The 23,472-nt window shown below is 39.6% G+C and overlaps 1 protein-coding gene across 6 annotated transcripts in view; it reads left to right on the top strand.

Moving 5' to 3' along the window:
* LOC134350757 (KH domain-containing RNA-binding protein QKI) overlaps positions 1 to 23,472 on the top strand; it is a 559,128-nt gene that overhangs the window by 308,455 nt on the left and 227,201 nt on the right. The window lies entirely within an intron of this gene.

Raw genomic sequence — 23,472 nt, 5'->3', positions numbered from 1 at the left:
TGTTGTGGAAAAGAGCATCTCTCAATGCACAACACGTTGAGCCTTGAAGTGGATGGGCTACAACAGCAGAAGGCAACAGACATCCAGAATATGCTCAGTGGCCATTTTATTCGGTACCTCCTATACCTAATAAAGTGGCCACTGAGTATATATTCCGCTGTTTTCTTTGGTGGTCCTTTACACTGCTCACAACTTCATCAAACTTGATGTCATTTGCAAACTTACTTATCAACCCATGTACATGTAGAAAATATGCTCTTCTTTATCCTCATCAAGGTCCTTTGTCATCTTCTCAAAAAATGTCATATTTGTAAAGCATGAGCTACCCTACACAGCCATGCTGACAGTCCCTGAGGAAGCCATGCCTTACCAAGTGCATATAAACCCTAACAAATAGCTTCTCTGCCACTGATGTGAGGCTCACTGGTTTATGCGTGTAACTACCTGGATTATCCCTATTTCCTTTCTTTAACAAAGACTCAAATTTGCTACTCTCCAGTCCTTTGCAATCTCACTTGTTGCTAGTGAGGGCAGAAAGATATTTGTCAAAACCCCAAGTATATCCTCACTTGCTTCTTTCGATATTTTGGGATATATACCATCACCTTCTGGGAACTTACCCACCATAATTTTTTTATAGAAGACCCAGCACTGAGAAATCTTAATTAATCTTAAAATATCCCAGCGCATTAGCTTGCCCTACTCTGTTTTCACTATCTTCCAAATCCTTCTAGGTAAACACCAATGCAAAGTACTCAACGAGTATTTCAGCCACTTGTTTTGACTCCGAGCAGAAATTCCCTCCTTTACTCTTGAGTGGACCTATCTTCCCCTTAGTTATCCTCTTTTTCTTAATAGAAGTATAAAATACCTTGAGATTCTCCTTCATCCTGCTCATCAAGGACATTTCGTATTCCCTTTAGGCCGACATAATTGCCTGATTGAGTACTTCACTGCTTTCTTTTTATTCTACAAGGATTCTCAGTCTGGTTTAGCTTCCTAAACCTTACATATACTTCCTTTTCCTTCCGACTAAATTCAGGACGTCTCAGGTATTCTAAGCTTCCCTAACTTTATCACCCTTGTCCTTGCTTCTTATTGGAACATGCTGATCCTCAACTCTGATCAGCTACTCTTTAAACAACTCCCACATGTCAGATGTGGATTTCCTGTTCAATGCTCCCTAACTCCTGTCTTATCCTGTCATAGCTTTCCCTCCCCTAACTTTCTGCAAAGTCAGATTTTATTCTTAATCATAATTGTCATAAAACATGATGAGTTGTGGTCATTATTCCCAAAATGTTCACCCACTATCAGGTTTGTCACCTGGCCTGGATCATTTCCCAAAAGCAAGACCAGTATATTTTTTCCCTCTCTGGAAACCCTCTTCCTGGATGCAGACATACTGTTTCAAGAACCTCCCATTGATGCACATTTAACATATATACTCATGAGTTTATCTTAGTTCTTTTTTCACAACTGTGTTAAATTTAGCTGAATTGTAATCAACACTACAAAAGTACTCTCCCAGGATCAACCCCCCACCTGCTTTGTTAGGTTTGCTACATTACTGGATAAAATAGTACTCTTGAATGCACTTTGGGAACTCTGTGCCCTCTATTCCTTTATATTCTTGGTATCCAAGTTAATATTAGAGTAATTGAAATTATCCAGTTGTCAATTGATTTTCTGATTTCTTCCTCTTTTTGTACTTGAGTTCAAACTATAGGACCGCACTTACAGATTCTTCGAACATACTTCTCACAACCAAGACATTATCTTTTACCTATATTCCCATCTACCTGTTTCACTTGCAGCTCTTCCTCCCATTAAGCTACTTTACAGTAATGAATTTAATACCATACTTTGCTGTGTTCATCAGTGCCCTAAACTCATCTGCCATACTCATAAACACGAGGAATTCTGCAGATGCAGGAAATTCAAGCAACACACATCAAAGTTGCTGGTGAACGCAGCAGGCCAGGCAGCATCTCTAGGAAGAGGTACAGTCGACATTTCGGGCCGAGAAGCAGGATCTCCCGGTGGCCACACATTGTAATTCCACATCCCATTCCCATTCTGATATGTCTATCCACGGCCTCCTCTACTGTAAAGATGAAGCCACACTCAGGTTGGAGGAACAACACCTTATATTCCGTCTGGGTAGCCTCCAACCTGATGGCATGAACATTGACTTCTCAAACTTCCGCTAATGCCCCACCTCCCACTCGTACCCCATCCGTTATTTACTTATATACACACATTCTTTCTCTCTCTCTCCTTTTTCTCCCTCTGTCCCTCTGACTGTACCCTTTGCCCATCCTCTGGGTTCCCCCCCCCCTTTTCCTTCTCCCTGGGCCTCCTGTCCCATGATCCTCTCGTATCCCTTTTGCCAATCACCTGCCCAGCTCTTGGCTCCATCCCTCCCCCTCCTGTCTTCTCCTATCATTTTGGATCTCCCCCTCCCCCTGCCACTTTCAAATCTCTTACTAGCTCTTCCTTCAATTAGTCCTGACGAAGGGTCTCGGCCCGAAACGTCGACTGTACCTCTTCCTAGAGATGCTGCCTGGCCTGCTGCGTTCCCAGCAACTTTGATGTGTGTTGCTGCCATACTCATAATTCCTTTTGCATTAAACAAAGACTCCTTTTCTTAATTTGCATTAAGATGCCTTTTCTTTGTATTTTCTAATTTTTGTTTACATTACGTTTCAAACTCTGATTTATTTTCTGCCTTCCGTTTCTAGTTTTGCTTTTCTCCCTCTGAATCTATGCTCAGATTCCTATCTCCCTGCGAAACAGGGAACCTTCCCCACAAGGATATTTGCTCCAGTCCTGTTCACATGCAGTCCAACTGTTCTGCATAAATTTCACCCTCCCCAGAACAGTCCCATTAATCCATGAATCACAATCGCTTTTCTTGCACCATATTTTCAAGCACCCATTAATTGGCACCAAACCTTTATTTCTATACTCACTGGCGCGTGGCTTCAAAAGTAATTTGGAATTTCTACTTTTAAGATCCTCCCGCTTATTTCCGGACTGCATAAAATGTATCTGCAGAACATCAGTCCTTTTCCCATTTGCGTCATTGGTACTGATATGAACTTAACCTCATAACTATTTAACCCCTCCCCCCCCAACCACTTCCAGAATATTCTGCAGCCACTCTCTGTTACCCTTGGTGCTGAAATCAAGGAGGCAGTATACCATTTAGGAATTACATCTGTGATGGTAGAAATGCCTGTCTACAGCCATAAATATAGAATCCCCGGAACTGTTGTTGTCTTGACCTTTCTCCTTCCTTCCTGTGCTGCGGAGCTGCCCTGATGTTATAGTGTTGGTTGTAGTTGCACTCTGCAGAGAACCCTCTTCACCATCTGTATTCAGAACCAAATGCTGGTTAGAGAACAAGATGCCCTTGGGTCTCTTGAACTTACTACCTGATGGTTTCTACTCATGACCTAGCCCATCAGTATTCAAAACTTTCGAGAGAATGATGCTCTAGGGTCTGCTGAACTACCTACCAGCTTGTTTTCACTTTTTCATCAGTGACTTATTTCATCTGATTCTTCTTTCCTGGACTGTGGTCTGACTGAATATGCTGCTCATGACATTCCCATTCATCTCAATAGACTGGACATGTCCTTGAGTTTCCACGTTGCACGGAAGGCATCTGAGAGGTCCTGCATTACTTCTTTCCTTTAGGGTGAGCCCACTTGTTGGAAACTATTTAAATTTATTTAATTATTTAGATAAAAAAATACACCTTGTCCTTTCTTACTGAGGTCCCTTGCTCTGTAGGCACTGCGCTCAGTAGATTCTGTACACTGTACTTTAATAGAATCCAGATTTATTATCTTAGATGCTACAAATTCTGAATCATCTTAGTAACCTCAGTTCTTAATTTAGTGGGTGACAGGCAGCTAACTGGTAACTACTTGCTTACAGCTACAAATGAAAGCTGACTGTAAAGCTAAACAAATGCTTAAAATTAAATCAGTAAGCATATATTGTTAAATGAAGTCCAATCACATTTTATAAATATAGGAAAGTCACTAGTCAGAAACAATTTATGAGAAGCTTTTTTACTTAGATTGGTAAAAATGTCAAACTCAGTCCCACATGATGTTGTTGAGATGAATTATATAGACACATTTAGAATCTGATGAATAATATAGATGCATGGAGAGGGAAGTTAGTGAGGTAACTGAGGGAATAAGATATGATGGCAAAATTAAATGATGGTAATGTTATCTCCTGAAATTGAAATGCCTGGATAGAGTGGACATGAGAGAAAGTTTCCTATAGCAGGGGAGTCTAAGACCAGAGGGCAAGCCTGTGAATAACAGGACATCCCATGAGAACAGAGATGAGAAGAAGTTTCTTCAGACAGAGAGTGGCGAATCTATGGAATTCACAGCTTTTGAGCTGTGCAATGAAAGACTGAAAGAGTCCTTCAACAGTCCAGTCAATTAATTTGCACAGTTTTCAGTACCCTGATGCGTTGTGAGTGTTCACCCCTTGATGGATGTTCTCATGTTAGCTTCTGAGATACAGATTACAAATACTGTGGGGACTGTCACAGGAGTAGTATTATTCTCCCAAGCAAAGGGTGCATAAAAGGCATTGAGCTCATTGGGGCTGTTAGGTTTCATGTTATGGAAAGTAATGGCAGTAAACCCTGCCACAGTTGACATACTGAATAGAGATTGTGTCTCTAACTTCACACAGAATTGCCTTTTTGTTCTCACAATGGCCTTCCATTTGTCATACCTGAACTGACTGAAGGGTTCTTCATTGCTGGCCATAAAAGTCACAGATCCAGCCCTCAGCAAAATGTGAATCTCCTAATTCATCCACACCTTCTGGTTTGTGTATATTCAGAAAGTTCTTGAAGGCACACACTCTTCCATGGAGGTCTTGATGAAGTTTTTGACAATTGTGGCATGTTTAATCTGATCCAAATCTGTTGCCCAATTATGGTCCAATCCACTGATTCAAAGCAGTCCTATAAATGTCCTTCCTCTTGACCATACCTTCACCGTCCTCACCACTGGTGTTATGCTGTTCAGTTTCTGCTTATAGACTGGGAGTAGAAGTACAGCTAAGCGATTGGACAAGGTGAAGGAACATCCTAAGTATGGGTGTTCCTTCAAAAGATCCAGAACTGTAGATTAGGCTGACGTGTCCTAGCATGTTGAAAAATCTTAGATGCGCAGTAGGAATCTATAGTGTGATGGAGAAAGTGATATTGTATCTCTTGAGCAGTGGAATATTCATAATCTTCAGTGGAGACCAGTATAGAAGTTGTTATTGAGTTGTTTAAATGATATAGGACAGCCAGTTCAGCAATATGTTATAATGATGGCTAATACTCCATTACAGACGTTGACTTGAATCATGGAAGATGAGAAGTTTGATGCAGGGAGTTGTAATGAAGCCAATTCAGTGATCTTCAGTACTTCTACATTTGTGGAAGCAACTGCACAGATTTTGGTGAAAAGTGCTGGTTGACAAAGCTTCCGTTTACAGGGCAAAAAATGACCTGATTAAGACTCAATTTGGAATCCCACAAAGGGGGATTGTGAGGAAATTTAAAGATAAGTTTACTGATGTATTTCTTGGACTGTTGACATGGTGAAGAAGAGGCTGAGAAACGTGGTGGCGAGGTTGTGAAACTGGAAGCCATCCACAGAGGAAAGGTCAAGAGGTGAACAGAAAAAAAGGAAGAATTGTGTCTGAGGGGCTGCAGTGAAACTTGTGAAATAGAGCAGACATGGAGGCAAGAAGATGGAAATTGTTAAACAAATTTGTTCTTGTTTTTATAAGACATATGAGTATTTTGAAGATGAGGTATGATTGTCTACCATAGTTGTTCATCAGGTGCAAGTTTTAAAAGTTGTATGCATTTCTCAATGTTAGCTCCAGTGCAATTTATTCATGTTTATGTATAAGAGTATAAAAGTTTGAGTCGTCTGTTCCGTCCCTCCTTATTTGAAGTACAGTATTTTAGAACTGTAACTGCACAACACAACATAAACCCTTTGAGATCAATCTAACCCTTCTCTCCTACATAGGCTTCCACTTTTCTTTTATCCATGTGCCCTATCCTAAGTGTTTCTTGATATACCTGCTTCTACCACAATCTCTGGCAGCATGTTCCAAGTACTTACAACTCACTGTGTAGAAAAGAACAACTATCTCTAACATCCCCCTGTCCTTTCCTTCAAACATCTTAGAGTTATGCTCGCTCATATTAGCCATTTATGTCCTGGGATAAAGTTTAGCTTTCTTCCGTGCTGTTATGAATCGTGCCATTAACCCTGTATTCTGCCTTTATGTTCAACTTTACAAATTGAATGACTTCATACTTTTCTTGATTGAACCCCATCTGCAAATTCTCAGCCTAGCTCTGCATCCTGTCAATGTCTCGTTGAAATTTATGCCAGCCTTCTACACTGTTCACAACGCAACCAATATTTTAGAAGTCAATAATTATATTTATTGATATCAGGGGCATATACTGTTAAAATGTTAAGTCTTGCTTTTGCTGTATGCTACAATTCAAATCACTAGAAAAACAAATTAATATTTAACTAAGTTTATAGTTGTTGACTAAGTATATGTTTGCTAGTTAATTATATAAATAGAAGTAATGTAATATACGTTGGTAGTTATTTGTATCATATAAAGATAAGAGCAAGAGTTGGTCATTGCAGCCCAGTCCACCAATCAATATGATCAAAACTGATCTATGATGGCTTAACCATATTATATTCTAATGATTTGGCCTCCATCATAATCAGAAAATTCATTAAGGTGGAGGCCAGATCATTTGAATATACTCGGGCAAATAATTCCAGGGACTCACTACTCCGAGAGAAGAAATTGCTATACAAATCAAATGACCCAACCCTTATTTTGTATTAATGTCCCCTTGTTCATGAATTGTCCATTGATGAGAACCTCTCATGAGTCAACCATGTTAGGATTTTATATGTTTGAATAAGGTCACCCCTCAATCTTCTGAACTCCAAAGAATACAGAACAAAACTGTCTAGTCTCTCTTGATAGTTCAATCCTGTCATCCCAGGAGTTAGCCTAGTGCATTGGACTGCCTCCAATGCAATGATAACCTTTTTTAGATAAGGGGTGAAAACTATTCTTGGTATTCCAAGTGTGACTTCACCAGCACCCTGTACAACTGTAATAAACACTCTCTATTCTTAAACTCTAACACCTTCTCAATAAAAGTCAATATGTTGTTCCTCCATTACTTGTAAGTCTTGCTAACCTTTTCTGAATCATGGATTTGAACACTAAGATCTCACTCTTTTTCCATTTAGATAATAATCTACCTTTTGATTCATCCTACAAAAGTTCGTGATCTCTCACTTCTTCATATTAAAGTCCATGGGCTTTTTGACTAGTAATTCACTTTATCTACATCCAAATACAAAATCGGCATGCCTTTACACTTATTTTTGTATCATCAGCAAACTTGGAACCTGTGCATTTCATTCTCTCCTCCAGGTTATCAGTGTAAATTGTAAATATTTGAGGACCAAGAATTAATCTGTGGAATACCCCACCAGTTACATCCCTCCATCCTGATATGGACCCATTTATTCCAGCTCATTGTTTTCTATGTGAAAGACAGCTTTCAATTCATAGTTTTGTAACTTTTTATTTAAGGAAAGTATTTCTTGTGCACCTTTCAAAACCTAACTATGCATATGTACTATTTGGTATTATTATGGATATATTGAAGTATCAATCTCTCCTTTTCATTGGATGTTGTTTGCCATCACACAAGGTTGTGTAATCCGGAGGAACTGTCTTCTTACTACATAGAGAACTTGCTTTATCTGTTGGACTTGAGCATTTAATCTACATTCGGTTCCCCATCATTTAAGGAGCACAAGAGTTAAAGTTTGCTTGTTTCTGCACTATTTTTTTAACCAATAAATGATTATTTGAGATTTTCCATACTTAACGGAGATTGGGCAGTAGTAATGACAAATGAATAGCCTTTGACAAACCTTGCCTTTGTACTGTAACAAGAAGTCTGTGCTAGCATGTCATTGTGACTGTAAGGTGGATTACTACTAAAATTTCCAGTAGAGTAAAACAATTTACTTAAAAGTAAATTAGTAAACAGGAAAAATTACGTCATTAAAATAATAAAAATGAAACTAGTTAATATGCTTCATTTTGTTATTATTTTCCACCCACATTTGCATATGTAGATTAATTTCATCAGTTCCACTGTGCAAAAAGTACCCTGCTTTGTTAAAAAAAATTTCATCATTTAAACTGAACAATGAACAGAAAGCAATTCTATTTATTTGACAGATTAGGAAGAGGCTTTGAACTTGGAGGGAGTTATATTGATCTTGGAGTAGATTAAAATGTCCCACATCATCATGGGCTGAAGGGCATGTACAGTGCTGTACTGTTCTGTGTAACACATCATAGGGATTTTTTTTTGTATTTTGTGATTTACTGATCATGTCTGGAAGACAGTACTGCTGTTATGACTGCATACTGTTTTGCTACAGATCTGTTGGTTGATTCAGCAAATCCCTTTGCAAGGGTTTTGAGTGGAGGATTCTTTTTGTTGATTGCTTGAACATCAGTAATATGGGGAGGAAGCCATACGATATAAATAGGAAAGAAGGTTTCTTGTTTGTTTTGAAAGAAAGATATATTGAGCCTCTTCTAAGTATATTCAGACAACCTATGTGGAATGTACTTTTAGTAAGAAAGTCTAAATAACAAAACAAGCATGCAATGGGCAGAGTTAAGTGATCTCTCAGCCAATATCCCAGATCAAAGCTCTACAGTCCTGTGGCATCAAATTATGTTTGATCGTGGACAATTAAACAACTAACAGGAGGAGGCTCCAAGAACATCCTATTCTCAGCTATGACATACATGAGAATGCCATAAAGCAAAACTAATGGATTGTAGCTATGTTCAGCCAGAACTTCCAAGTGGAAAGCTATCCTGGGTTTCTTCCAATATCCAAACCACCTCAAAAGTCAGCCTTATGATATTTTGGTTCATTCCATGTGTACTCAAAAAATTAGTCGGGTGTAATGCATAGCAAAGGGATAGGGACCGAGTGCAGGAAATTAGGTCTTGCTGGGTGGACACTATGGTCAGCATGAACTTGATGGACCAAAGGGCCTGTATTTGTGGTGTATCATTCTTTGGTCCTATGACCCTAAATCTCTGGAAAAACTTTTGACTATGGAGTCGATTTCTCAGTCGTCATATATCTGTTCCCCCATAGCACAGCAGGGATCATCTCTGTACCAAGGGATCACAGCAATGATGAAGAATATGTATATTTACATATTTTTGTTAAAAGTGATTAAAATGTTCATATGATGTTGGAGATAAGATTATCAAATTGATAGAAACTGCTCCAGTTTTCTCAATTAAGCCACAATTGACCATGTGTGGTATCTAGTAGACCTATTAAAAATGAAGTCATTGAGTTGCAAGGGAAAATATTCCGAGGGCTGGAGCTATACCTGCTACAAAAGTCATTAAAAAAAAATACTGAGTACAAAAGTTTGGTTGTAGGATGATATGGTAGTGTAGCACTTTTAGAGTGCCAGCGAGCTGGGTACAATTCCGCCACTGTCTAAAATTTTTGTACTTTCCCCCGTGACTGTGTGGGGTTCCTTGAGTTGTTCCAGTTTCTTCCCACATTCAAAGATGTACATGGTAGTAGGCTAAATGATCACGAAGTTGTAATTGGGTGGCATGGGCTCATTGGGTCAGAAGGGCCTGTTACCGTGGTGTGCCTTTTAATGAATAAAATAAAACTTAATTGATTAGTTCTTCCAGCTGTAAGATACTGCAGTAGGAATTCCTTTAGTTCTTAATGAATAACTCTCCTCTATCATAAAATCACATTGGGGATATTTGTTGCTAGTAGTTTCATTGTGCCCAATCAACAAGTCCACAAATAAAGCAGCACACGTCTACATCAGGAAGATGTAAACAATACTAAAGTTAGGCTGAGCACAAATGTTCCAGGACAAGAACAGCTCCAACTTGACAATTTATCCTCAATATTCTTACCACTGAATCTGCCACTGTTCAAAGCCTAATGCTTGCTATTTATGAGAAGCTCAACTGAACGAGCCTTATCAATACTGTGATCGCGATAGTAGGCTCCAGGTAAATGATTCACCTCGTGACACATCAAACCGTTTCCATCAGATACAAGGCACAAGTAGTAGAGTATTCTCCACTTGCCTTGAGTGGATGTCACCCCAAAAGTATTTGACACTGGACATTGCAGCTCATTCAGTTAGCACCCTAACCATTGTTTTCAGCAATCATTATGTCCACCACTATTGCACTATGATTGTAGTGTATGAGAGCAACAAAATTCATTGTGTTTTTCCATGTTGAAACCAGCTAGAATAGTTTTGAACCCTGAAATACCAAAGGCAGAGGGTGCATAGGGACAATCACTGCTAAAAGTCACACAGCATCCCAGTGTGAAAAATGTATTGTTGCTTCTCATTTGTCACTTGAACTGAATTCTGGTTCTCCTTGCCAGGCACCAGGGCCTGAGCAATTGAAAGAGGTGGCTCTGTATCACCTACTCAGTGATAATTAGGGATGATCATTACATGCATTCTAAAACTGAATTTAAAGTAATAATGTTTGTTAGAGCTTCCCAGAGTTATGCAATTTTGTAACGTATCACAAAATATCATTAAGTTCTGAATTTTACACCAAAGATTGCTTACCTTTGCTGCATAGTTTGGTAAAACTTTATAGTGTCCTTTATCTATGCTGACTGCTTGGTTTTCCATTGAGGTTTGTTGGTTGTCCTATCAAATGATCATAGTATCTGTGACAGTTTGACATCATTCTATACAACAATTTTGCTTGCTGGCAAACAAACTGAAAATGGCAAAGACAAAGGCAAATGGCAAAAATTTTTTGAATTGGTTACCTGCCCTGTGATATTTTCATATCTTTCATTAATATTTCTCAGTGCAATGGAGCCACAGTATCGTAACGTGCAGCAAATTGATTTTTGTTGTTCTGCTGTTAAAAAGTGTGATTATAAGACAAGGAAGTCTTGATGTATTCAGCCTGATCTGTTCTGGTCAGTTATCTGTCTTGCCAGCAGAGCAGCCCAGCTTGGAATAATATTGGCAGTTTTCCAAAACATTTGTGTGTTTTCCTGTTAAGGCTACCAGCATGCAGACAGTGAAATTGGAATAGCAGTGGCTGGCTTAAGTAGAAAGCTATAATTATCAAATAAGATAGGGTGTTATATTTTAGCCAGCTGAAATTGTTTGAAATGCTGACATTGTGATGAAGTTATGGAACTGAAAGTGCTGAGCAAAGAACTTGTCTTTCAATACTTGTGTAAATCTTAACCTCTTCCTTGACTACTCTGGGGTTCCTGGTTTATATATTAGTGAATGCATTTAAACTAACTAAAGCAAGCAAAACACACTAAATGCAGGAGGAACTCAGCAGGCCAGGTAGCATATATAGAAAAGAGTAAATGGTCGATGTTTCGGGCCGAGACCCTTCATCAGGACAGAGGAGAAGAAGCTATTCCTGAATCATTGCGTGTGTGCCTTCAGTCTCCTTACCTTCTCCATGATGGTAGCATTGAGATGAGGGGCATGTCCTAGGTGATGAGAGTCCTTAATGATGGATGCTGCCTTTTTGAGGCATTGCTCCTTGAAGATATCCTGGATGTTGGGGGGGCAAGTGCCCATGGTGGAGGTGACTGAGTTTACAACTTTCTGCAGCTTACTGTGATCCTGTGTAGTGTCCACCCCCCATTAACAGACAGTGATGCAGCCAGTTACAATGTTCTCCGCAGTACGACTGTAGAAATTTGTGTGTGTCTTTGGTGACATTCCAAATCTCCTCAAACTCATAATGAAGTATAGACGCTGTTGTGTCTTCTTCGTAACTGCATCTATATGTGGGGCCCAGGATAGATCCTCAGAGATGTTGACAAATTTACAGATGGCATTAGAGCTGTGCCTAGCCATACAGTCAAGGGTGTAGAAAGAGTAGAACCATGAGCTAAGCACATATCCTTGAGGCGTGCCAGTGTTGATTATCAGCAAAGTGGAGGTGTTATTTCTGATCCGTAAAGACTGTGGCCTTTCAGTGAAGAAGTAGAGGATCCAGTTGCAGAAGAAGGTACTGAGGCCCAGATTTTGGAGCTTTTTGATCAGAACTGTGGGAATGATTGTGTTAAATGCTGAGCTGTAGTCAATAACAGCAGCCTGATGTAGATATTGCTATTGTGCAGATGCAAGGCTGAGTGGAGAGCCAGTGAGACTGCATCTACTGTAGACCTATTCTGGTGATAAGCAAATTGCAATGGGTCCAGGTCCTTCCTGAGGCAGGAGTTGATTCTAACCATGACCAACTTCTCAATGCACTTCATCACCATTGGTTTCAGTGTTACTGGACAATATTTGTTGAGGCAGCTCATCCTACTTCTCTTGGGTACTGATATGATTATTGCCCTTTTGAAGTAGCTGGGAACTTCTGACTGTAAGAATGAGAGAGTGACTGTAAAATTGTCAAAAAGTAATACCACGAGTATACTGTATCATATCCTAGGTATCTTTTACAGATGGAAATGTACATCTGCTAATTTAGGTATTATTAAATATTATTGCAGTTGCTCAAACTTACCAGCTTTAAATACATTGTAATAGATGGTGTAAAGTCATAAACTTGCTGTCTGTAACTGTAACACTATATTCTTCATTGTTATTCCCTTGTATAACCTCAGTGTACCGCTATCATGAAATGATCTGTATGGATGGCATGCAAAACAAAGCTTTTCACTGTACCTTGGTATGTACGACCAAGAACATTCACCTACCTGTCCTGACTCTCTGTAAATGGGTGAATTAGTCATTCCATTGCTGAACATAGTTGGATACATGCTAATCTTACTAAGATTAATTGCTTTGGAGCATCACCCAAAAAAAATCATTGATGGGCTGTGCCATTATTTATCTGCTGTTTCATTTGTCATGGATGCACCATTAATCAAATAGTGATTCATTCAATGACACAAGTTTTGCTCTATTGGAACAATATTTGTGTCATTGAATTAATAACTACTCTAATCAGCTTTGCACCTTACAACAAAGAATCCACAATAAAGAGTAAGTTAATAAATACTGAGGCAAGAGAATGAATTTGAATTACATACCTTTTTAGTAAAGAAATGTGTCACAGATCCCGACAGTTTCGTCCTCTCTCTAACTTTTTATAATTCATGGCCATTAGCTATTGGGGCTATTTGACAGCACTATTAAAACCTGGCATCATCTTTTAAACAAATTAAATCACAACTTTAACTTTTCTGTTCTATATGGAGTGATCCTAATTTTTCTGATCTCATCCCTCATAATTTCCTGCTATATTCCCTCGCTATCTTTTCCAAATCTTTTCATCTTGCTTGAAATATGGTGTTCAGAATTGTTCACACTAGCATGATTTCATAAATATGATTTGTGGCATTCCAGCTTATCACCATTTTATATGCTATGACTCTGATTGTAAACCCAGATACATTTTTCACTGAACATTCTTTAAGACTTTTTAAAAAATATTTTAGCAGCACCCCAATGTGCCTCTACTGAGCTGCAGTTTATCATAGTAAAAATAGATGCGATGGTGAGTAGGAAGGAAGATGTACAATGTCTTCAAGGAGGAGGAGAATGCTAAGTAAGTAGGAAAGAACATGACAGATGCAATATAAAACAGATAAATGTGTACTCTTTAAATGGTGAAAGACTAGGTAGTGAAGACACAAGATGGCAGACGTTGGAATCTGGATGAACTCCGTGGGTCGGGCAAGATCTATGGAGAGAAATGGGCAGCTGATGTTTCATATGAAGACGCTTCAACAGGATTGATTCCAGTCTAGATGAAGGGTCTGTACATGAAATGTCAACTGTCCATTTCTCTCCATGGAGACTGAATAATGTTGTTATTTGATGAGACCTAAGAATTATTTCCACAAGGTTAATATGGAAGTGCAGCCAGTGCTTAGGAAGGTGAATGGTATGTTGGCCTTTATTATGAAAGGATTTGCGTATATGATGTCTTATTGCAGTTAATTAAGGGCTTAATGAGAACATACGAGTATTGTGTATGGTTTTGGTTTGCATGCCTAACAAAAAAACGGACTGGCATCAAGTGAATTCACTGTAGATTTGCTAAACTTGTTTGCCATATGAGGAGAGACTGACTAGAGTGGAATTCTTGAAAGTTAAGAAGAATGAGGAAATAATGAAGATTACAAAATTGTTACAGGGCTAAAATACTGTGTTCTGTGATGCTGCTGCAAGTAAGTTTTTCATTGCAATTGTGCATGCATCAATTTGGTTTGGTTTTGGTAGGTTGGATGGAGGAACGATGTTTCCCCAGATGTGAAGTCAAGAACCAGGGTCATGGTCTCAGAATAAGAAGTAGGCCAGTTAGAATTTAACTGACAAGATATTTCTTCCCCCAGAAGTTGGTACATCTTTGGTAAACTCTATCCCGAAGCATTGTGAAGTTTCATCATTCATTTCATTCAAAAGAGAGAATAATTGATTTCTAGATATACAGGGAATCAAGAAATATAAATATGGTACAGAAAAATGACATTTGAATAAATGGGAGGGGGCATAGTAGCGTAGTTCCTACCATAACACTACTACAATAACAACAATCCAGGTTCAATTCTGCCGCTGTCTGTAAGTTTGTATGTTCTCCCTGTGACCATATGAGTTTCCTCTCTGTGCTCCAGTTTCCTCCCACATTCCAAAGATGTACAAGACATTTGGCTAATTGGGTGATTTGGGCTGAAAGGACCTGTTATGCTGAATCCCTAAATAAAAAATGAGATGTCAAGTATGATCTTAATGATCGGCAGACCATCCTCAAAGGCCTAGTCTTCCTCTTTCTACTTCTTAGGTTATACTGTCACTCTAGAATAATTTCCCACATGTACATCGCTTCACACTTTCCTACACTATATCTACTGTATTTCTATCTATTTCATCACTCTGTCTGTTATCCTAAAGGTTACAATTAGCCTCAGTGCTAAGAAAATTTTAATTATTTGCGGTCTAATAACTACTTCTTATCTGAAGTTAATAAATAAATCTTGTCTAGATCTGTAGCTGAGCCTCATCACTGAATACTTTTCAGTTTGCAATGGTCTTCCCATTAATCATGGCCTTTAGCTGCCTGCCATTGTGAAAATTCTGTGTCCATACTGGCACCCTCACCTTGTTTCCATTCCAGTTTTAAGTTGAAATATTCAGAAATGAGATTGGGAGCAGAATAGGATCCTCTTTGTCAAGAACCAGAGGACATAGTGTCAGATTGATGTTGGTCATCTCAGACTGAGATGAGCAGGGGTTTTTTGATTTAAAATGTTATGAATCTTTGGAACCGAGTAATGGAATGGAGTAGATGTTGATTATATTCAGGGCTAATATCAATGGGTATTTTGATCCTTGGGAAACTAGTGGAGTTAGGGGCTGAGATTTTGCTTTGTTTGTTTGTTTTCAAGTAAAAATGAGCAGATCTGAACTATTTTTTTAAGTCAGAGTGGATGGTTCCCTTCCCCTATATTCCATTTCCCTTTTTGCTATGTTCAGGTTGCAGTTGCTTCCTGTAGCTGCCTGTTAAGTGATTTCCTTTGCAGATTGCATCATTGTCCCCAAGTCTGCTTCCTTAGACGCTGGTAGCTTTCTTAGCACGTTTCCAAAACTGCTTCCTATCATTCCACTCTGAATAAATTTGTTTAAAATCCAATAAATCACTAAGTAAAAAGAAAAATTGGGTTTTTGATGTTAATATTTTTCAAAAAGGAAAAGAATTGTTCAAGTGAGTAATAGAACCACTTAATGAAGAAGGGCTGAGGTACAATTGAATCTGTTGAGAGAGCACTCAACATTGTATTTGACAGTTCAACAAGCCGCTAAATGTGTGTGCAATGCAATCAGTAATTATGTTAGCAGTGACATAGGAAATTTCATAAGGGCATTATCTTAACAAGTGGAGAATTGGTTTTAACTTTTTAGTTATTGTATTTATAGTCTACTGAGCCAAAACATGTTGGCCAACCATAATCCTAACAAAATATAATGGCATGTGCAAAAGACCATGTAGTAAGATTAGATTATCCCTAATGCACATTGACTCAATTGGTTTGGAGGAGAACTAACAACTAGACATCATTGCATTTTCTTCTGACCCCTTCCTTCCATTCAACGTCAATATCCTGCAATGCAGTTTTTAAACAAAGATTTCAATTTCTCAAAAACATCCTTCAAATATACTAGACTTTTCTTTTTGGTAGAGTCCTTCTGTACTGCAAGTGGTTCGATCTCCAGTGGTACAAGATCTACTGTTCATTGTCTGATTTGCACAGTATTCCAACTGTGTGTCCAGTCAATCCCTTGTCAGCACTTGGTCGCATATTCATTTATCAGCATTTGTTTTTAGCACCAGCTGACACCTTAAAAATCTCTGTTTCCATGGTATTTTCCTACTTTGAGAAAGATAGTATATTCAATTACTGCTTAGGTCAAATCACATCTTTGAACTGTGAGGGGTCTCCAAAGCATTTGCTCCTTTTCATGGAACAGGAAAGATTGGAGTTTGTGGTCTGTGCAAATGATGTAACGATGTGCATGAATGTACTTTTTGAACTGATTCACTCAGTCATGATAGCTCAACCTTCTTTACCCAATTTTTACTTTTGCTGCTGTCAGCACTGTGAGCATATCGGCTTTTCAGATTCAGCTTCCTGTTTGGATCAGACAGCACAGCACTGTAGGTTTTCACAAATAAAATGAAGTGAGGCATTTTATGTTTATAAAAAACTGTAACACATTTTATTGAACTCAAACCTGAACACAAAGTGTGCTAAAACCCTTTATATAATTGTCATCATGTCAGGAACCCCCCCCCCCCCCCACCACCACCACCACCACCACTAGAATTCACTAAAACCAGCATTGCAAGCCCGTTCAGAGCTTGGATGAGCTGCCCAGCTTGGGTCCAATATTTCATAGGTGGAGGAACAGCACGTGCCTCTGACTCATCCAGAAGTTTGTTGACACGCTTATGATCTTATCGTGATGGCGGAGGCTTGGTAGTGGAATCCTCCAAAACTTGGTGGGCTAGTTTAAGGTGATCTGCGGAAACACATTCAGGTTTACCCCTCTTATCTGTGATAAAAGTCTTTCTCTCTGTTCCAAAATGTGGTGGTACAGGCCATTGTAAGGGGACCTAAGAGGATGTTGGTGTGCATCATGGCGGACAAAAACAAACGAGGCGGAATTTAGGTCAATAGGAACTCAAAGAGTGTTGTATGCTATGATGGGAGGTAGCAAGCTCTCTATAGTCCTTCACGAATGCATTAGCAAGGGCTATGTGAACTTGATTAGGCATTTGCTGCATGAAGAGTTCTTTAAAAATAAAACAAAGATGGTGATTTTCCAGGAGGGACTGCATGTGGTCCATTAGCTCCGATAGCTGGGCTGGGCAAGCAGACCAACTGTCTGTGGCACTTTGACTCTGATAGTCCAAAAGTCTATAAAATGTTAGTGGTTGTGAATTATGTACATATCCACCAATTACATTACCCTACAGCACCAACACCATATGGTGGTGTGACACTCTCTGTCTTTTGAGTAGTTATCAAGAACTGACCTTGGCTTGAAGAACCATAGCAAGACATTGGGAGCAGGATAAATAGGTTGGGCCAGCTCATTTTTGAAACCTCTTCATGTCCCTAGCATTTTTTGTAGTGTCCTAGCTTCATCTATCTTAATGTAATAAATATTCTTCCAATCCAGGGAGATTTCCCTACCTCAAACAAGAGAAAATCTGCAGATGCTGGATATCCAGTCAACAAACACAAATGCTGAAGAAACTCAGCAGGCCAGGCAGCACCTATGGAAAAGAGTATAGTTGATGTCTCAGGCCGAGACCCTTCATCAGGACTGGAGGAAAAAGATGAGGAGTCTGAATTAGAAGTTGGGAAAAGGGAGAAGAAACACAAGGTGATTGGTGAAATGGGGGGGGTGCAAGAGTTGAAGTAAAGAGTGGGGAAGTTGATTGGTGAAAAGAAATACAGGCCTGGAGAAGGAGGAATCTTAATAGGAGAGGACAGAAGACCATGGAAGAAAAAAAGGGTGGGGGGTGGAGGAGCACCAGAGGGAGGTGATGGGTAGGCAAGAAGATAAAGTGAGAGAGGGAAAAGGGTAGGGAATGGTAAGAGGGAGCATTACTGGAAGCTCGAGAAATTGATGTTCATGCCATCAGGTTGGAGGTTACCCAGAAGGAATATGAGGTGTTGCTCCTCCAACCTGAGTGTGGCCTCATTGCAACAGTAGGGGAGACATGGACTGACATGTTGGAATGGGAATGGGATGTGGAATTAAAATGAGTGGCCTCTGGGAGACGTCGCTTTTTCTGGCAGACGGAGCATAGTGCTCAGAAAAGCGGTCTCCCAATGTATTCTATATTATAAAGTGTGAAGTGACTCACTTTAGAAGTTCGAATTTGAAGGCAGTGCGTACAGGGTTAAAGGAAGGATTCTTAGTGTAGACAAACAGTGGGAACTTGGGGTCCAAGCCCACAGATCCCTCAAAGTTATCACGTAAGTTGATAGGGTTATAAAGAATGCATTTGGTGTGTTGGTTTTCCTTAGGTGGAGGACTGAGTTCAAGAGCTGCACGGTAATTTTGAAGTTCTGTTAAACCCTGGTTAGACCACACTTGGAATATCGTTTTCGGTTATGGTCTCCTGATTTTAGGAAGGATGGGGAGCTTTAGCGAGCAAGCAGAGGAGATTTACCAGGATGCTACTGGATTAGAGAGCCTAAATGAGGATAGGCTGAATGAGCTAGGGCTTTTTTCTTTAGAGCGAAGGAGAATGAGAAGTGATTTGATAGAGTCGTACTAGATATTAAGAGGCATAGTGTGAGTGGATAATCAAGAGACTTTTTCCCAGAGTAGAAATGGCTAGTATGAGGGTCATAACTTGAAGGTGATTGGAGGAAAGTATGGTGGGGGGGAAGATGTCAGAGGTAAGTTTTTTTACACAGAGAGTGGTGGGTGCATGAAATGCCCTGCTAGGGGCAGTGGTATTTAAGAAACTCTTAGGCACGTGGATGATAGAAAAATGGAGGAGTGTGTGTGTGTGTGGGGGGGGGGAGGGTTAGATTGATTGGTTAAAAGGTCAGCACAACATCATGAACCATATTGTACTATAATATTCTATGTTCTATTCCATGTGGACAATATTCAGTACATTTTCAAAGGTTGCATTCACCTTAGATATCAAATAAATTATTGATCTTGTACATTAAATTGTCCCTTGACATCTGTTCGAGTTTGCTGCCATAATTGCAGTATTGTGGCAACTTCCTCAACTAAGCTGATACACTCAGCCACTGTTTAAAGTTTACAGTTGTGAATGAATCCATAAATCTTTGCATAATCTTGCTTGGGTTTGAGAGAAGCTGATTTTTCAACAAACTCGCAAAATTCTGAAACATTTTATCACTGTTTCTCAGAGTTCTCAGATTTCTTGTTACACTATATGCAGAGAACCCACAGCACCAAACAAGGTAGATTTGTGTTATTTTCTTCATAATTGTTATCGGTAGCAACAAATAAAAAAAGTTACTCTTTTGTCTAACTTAACATATACATTCAGCTAACTTTAGGAACACGTTTCCTCATCACCATTTTGTTAAATTCCAGCAAAACAGAGAGGCTGAACTTGATCCTTTTGTTTTATGTATGGGTCACAAGCCTGATGAAACAACGTGTCTTCCAACCATGCTCCACTGTGAACAAAACAGCATCTGCCAAATATTCAGGGAGACAAGAAGGACATATGGCGGAAAGGATATAGCATATGATTAAGTGAAGAAGTTAGGAAAATAGACAAAACATAGGGTGATCAAGAAGTCCAAAGCAGTAATATCACAAAGCCTTGAAGTCTCAGTCTCATTAAAATGCACTGATTCTTACGAGAAACAGAATAGGTAAATATTAAAATATATAAATCAAGTTTTAAGTAGGACTAAATAAATAGAGACCAAAATTGAGAAAAATACAGTAAGTAACGGGATCTCTTGGGAATTATACAAACACATACTGGTCTGATGTGCATCTGTTTCTTGTGCAAAGATCATTCTAAATCTGGTGCAGATCATTTCTTGGGAAAACCTAGCCATTGTGAAATCAAATTGGGCGCACCCATGCTGTCTGTTTGCACACTCATTGTTATTAGCTTTAGTTATGCACTAATGGCACAAATTGTGCAGTGGCCATTTCTCTCACTGGCATAAATTATAGCCCAGAGGTTCCACCTATTACCTTAAGGATCAATCTCTGAAGGAGGAGTATTGCCGCTATTGCTTTGTTATTGCCTTTTAAAGAGATAATCAAATGACATCAACAGACACTCAAAGTTAAACACATTCAATCCAAAATTGCAGAGCAGTGGACTAAGCATGCATTCTTGAGGTGCCACCTGTGTTGATTGTCAGCGAGAAGGAGGTGTTATCATCAATCTGCACTGACGGTGGCCTCCCAATTAGGAAGTCAAGAATCCAGTTGCAGAGAGAGGTGCTGAGGCTCAGGTTTTCAAGCTTGCTCATTAATACAGAAAGGATGGTGGTGCTTAAGTTTGAGCTCTAATCAATAAGCAGCAGCCTGATGTATGTTTTGCAGGTGTCCAGGTGTTCCAAAGCTGAATGAAGAGACAGTGAGATTGTGTCTACTATAACCCTGTTGGTGTAATAGACAATTTGTAGTGGGTCCAAGTCCTTGCTTAGGCAGGGGTTAATTCTAGCCATGACCAATTCCTCAAAGAACTTCATCACTTTGAATGCTGCTGGTCAATTGTCATTGAGGGAACCCACCCTGTATTTCTTGGGCACCGGTATGATTGACCCCTTTTAAAACAGATGAGAACCTTCAACTGCAGCAGTAAGAAGCTGAAGATGTCCTTGAACATTCTAGTCAATTGGTCAGTACCAGCCAGGTACCTTCTTGAAGAATGTTCTGACATTAGTTTCTGAGATCACAGGGTTGCCAGTCACTTTGGGGTTTCACAGAAGCATAGTGTTATTCTTGCTTTCAAAGAATGCATAAAAGTTGTTGAACTCATCGGAAGTATCACTGCCATTTATGCTACACACATCAAAGTTGCCGGTGAACGCAGCAGGCCAGGCAGCATCTCTAGGAAGAGGTACAGTCGACGTTTCGGGCCAAGACCCTTCGTCAGGGCTAACTGAAGGAAGAGCTAGTAAGAGATTTGAAAGTGGGAGGGGGAGGGGGAGATCCAAAATGATCGGAGAAGACAGGAGGGGGAGGGATGGAGCCAAGAGCTGGACAGGTACCTCCTGTCTTCTCCTATCATTTTGGATCTCCCCCTCCCCCTCCCACTTTCAAATCTCTTACTAGCTCTTCCTTCAGTTAGTCCTGATGAAGGGTCTCGGCCCGAAACGTCGACTGCACCTCTTCCTAGAGATGCTGCCTGGCCTGCTGCGTTCACCAGCAACTTTGATGTGTGTTGCTTGAATTTCCAGCATCTGCAGAATTCCTCGTGTTTACTGCCATTTATGCTGTTAGGTTTCGCTGTATAGGAAGTAATGGTCTGCAAACACTGCCACAGCTGTCATCAATCTCCACGTGGAATTTCCTTTTCACTCATATGATGGCTTTCCATAGGTCGTGTCTGGACTTCTTGCAGAGCTCTGGATTGTCAGTCTTTCACACCACAGATCTAGCCCTCAGCAGACTGCTTCTGGTTTGGAGAAACTCATTCTGTTCTTGTCTATCTTGATCCCAACACATTGTTGCAAAAATGAAGAAGGCAAAACCAGTGGCTCAACTTCATTAGAAGTTTGGGGAGATTTGGTATATTACCATTTATATTAATGTACAGTGGAGAGTATTTTGACTGGTTGTATTGACCCGACATCATTTAGATTAGATTAGATTAGATTCATCTTTATTGTGATTGTTATCAGGGGACGTCTCGCATCTGATAATATTTGCTGGCTCTTACACATACTGAGTGCAACACATAAAATCCTGCCTTGCCTGTGGCCTGCTATTTCTAGATGCTGAAAAAACGTTTGATTGTCTTGAATGGCCATATCTTTGGAGAGTACTATAAGAATTTAAGTTCGGTGATAAACTTATCAATATGATTCAAACACTGTATGATAATCCTTCAGCCCGGGTACGTGTGGGAGGAGGTTTCTCAGAGTTATTTGACATAGGATGGGGCACATGACAAGGGGACCCTTTGTCTCCTTTAATTTTTACTATATCTATTGAACCGCTTGCACATTTAATTAGAAACTCTCCTCAGATCTCCCCTATTACAATTGGTACAACATCACATTCGATATCTCTTTACACGGACGACACGCTAGTTTATATGGAAAATGTTCAACAAGCTCTCCCCTATGTTTTAAAACCACTGGAGCAATTTGGATTTCTTTCAGGATACAAAGTTAATCTGTCAAAATCAGTACTGATGCTGATTAATACAGATAAAAGTAAGGTGTCTCTCCCTTCCCAGATCAATGTTACAAATGAGGTCCTCTACTTGAGTATTAAAGTTAATACTTCCCTATCTTCTGTGGCTAAAACAAATTACTCTTTAATTTTGAAAAAAATAGAAGAAGATATTAATAGATGGAGACACCTGCCAGCATCAGTCCCAGCCTGTATTTCGGTCATTAAAATGAACATCTTACCCCGCATTAATCTTATCAGCTCAATGATCCCACTTGCACCTCCTGCAGGATATTGGCAAAAACTGGACTCCTTACTATGATCAAGCAGCATCTATAGGAAGAGGCGCAGTCGACGTTTCAGGCCGAGACCCTTCGTCAGGACTAACGAAGGTTAGTCCTGACGAAGGGTCTCGGCCTGAAACGTCGACTGCGCCTCTTCCTATAGATGCTGCTTGGCCTGCTGCGTTCACCAGCAACTTTGATGTATGTTGCTTGAATTTCCAGCATCTGCAGAATTCCTGTTGTTCTCCTTACTATGATGCTACGTTTGGAACGGTAAACAACTCAATATAAAGTGGTCAGCTCTACAATTCAAAAAAGTCCGATTGGGAATTGGCATGTCCAAATTTTAAATTGTATCACTGGGCATTTGTATTAAAAAGTCTTAGCTATTGGATGGATGAGGATAAAGTTTCATCATGGAAAAATATAGAACAAGAGCTAATAGCACCAATAAGGTTGAAGGACTTTCTCCTTATAGTTATGTCTACCAAGAAATGTGATTTGCGTTACGGTCCAATTTTAACCCATATGCTACAAGTGTTTAGAGCAGCAGAAAAATTCCTAAAATTTATAAGCGTATGGTGCAAATCATCTCCATTATG

This window comes from Mobula hypostoma, chromosome 8 (assembly GCF_963921235.1).
Source record: "Mobula hypostoma chromosome 8, sMobHyp1.1, whole genome shotgun sequence".
In the NCBI taxonomy this organism is placed as follows: domain Eukaryota; kingdom Metazoa; phylum Chordata; class Chondrichthyes; order Myliobatiformes; family Myliobatidae; genus Mobula; species Mobula hypostoma.
The sequence above is the reverse complement of the archived record's forward strand: the minus strand, read 5'-3'. Positions and strand labels throughout refer to the sequence as shown.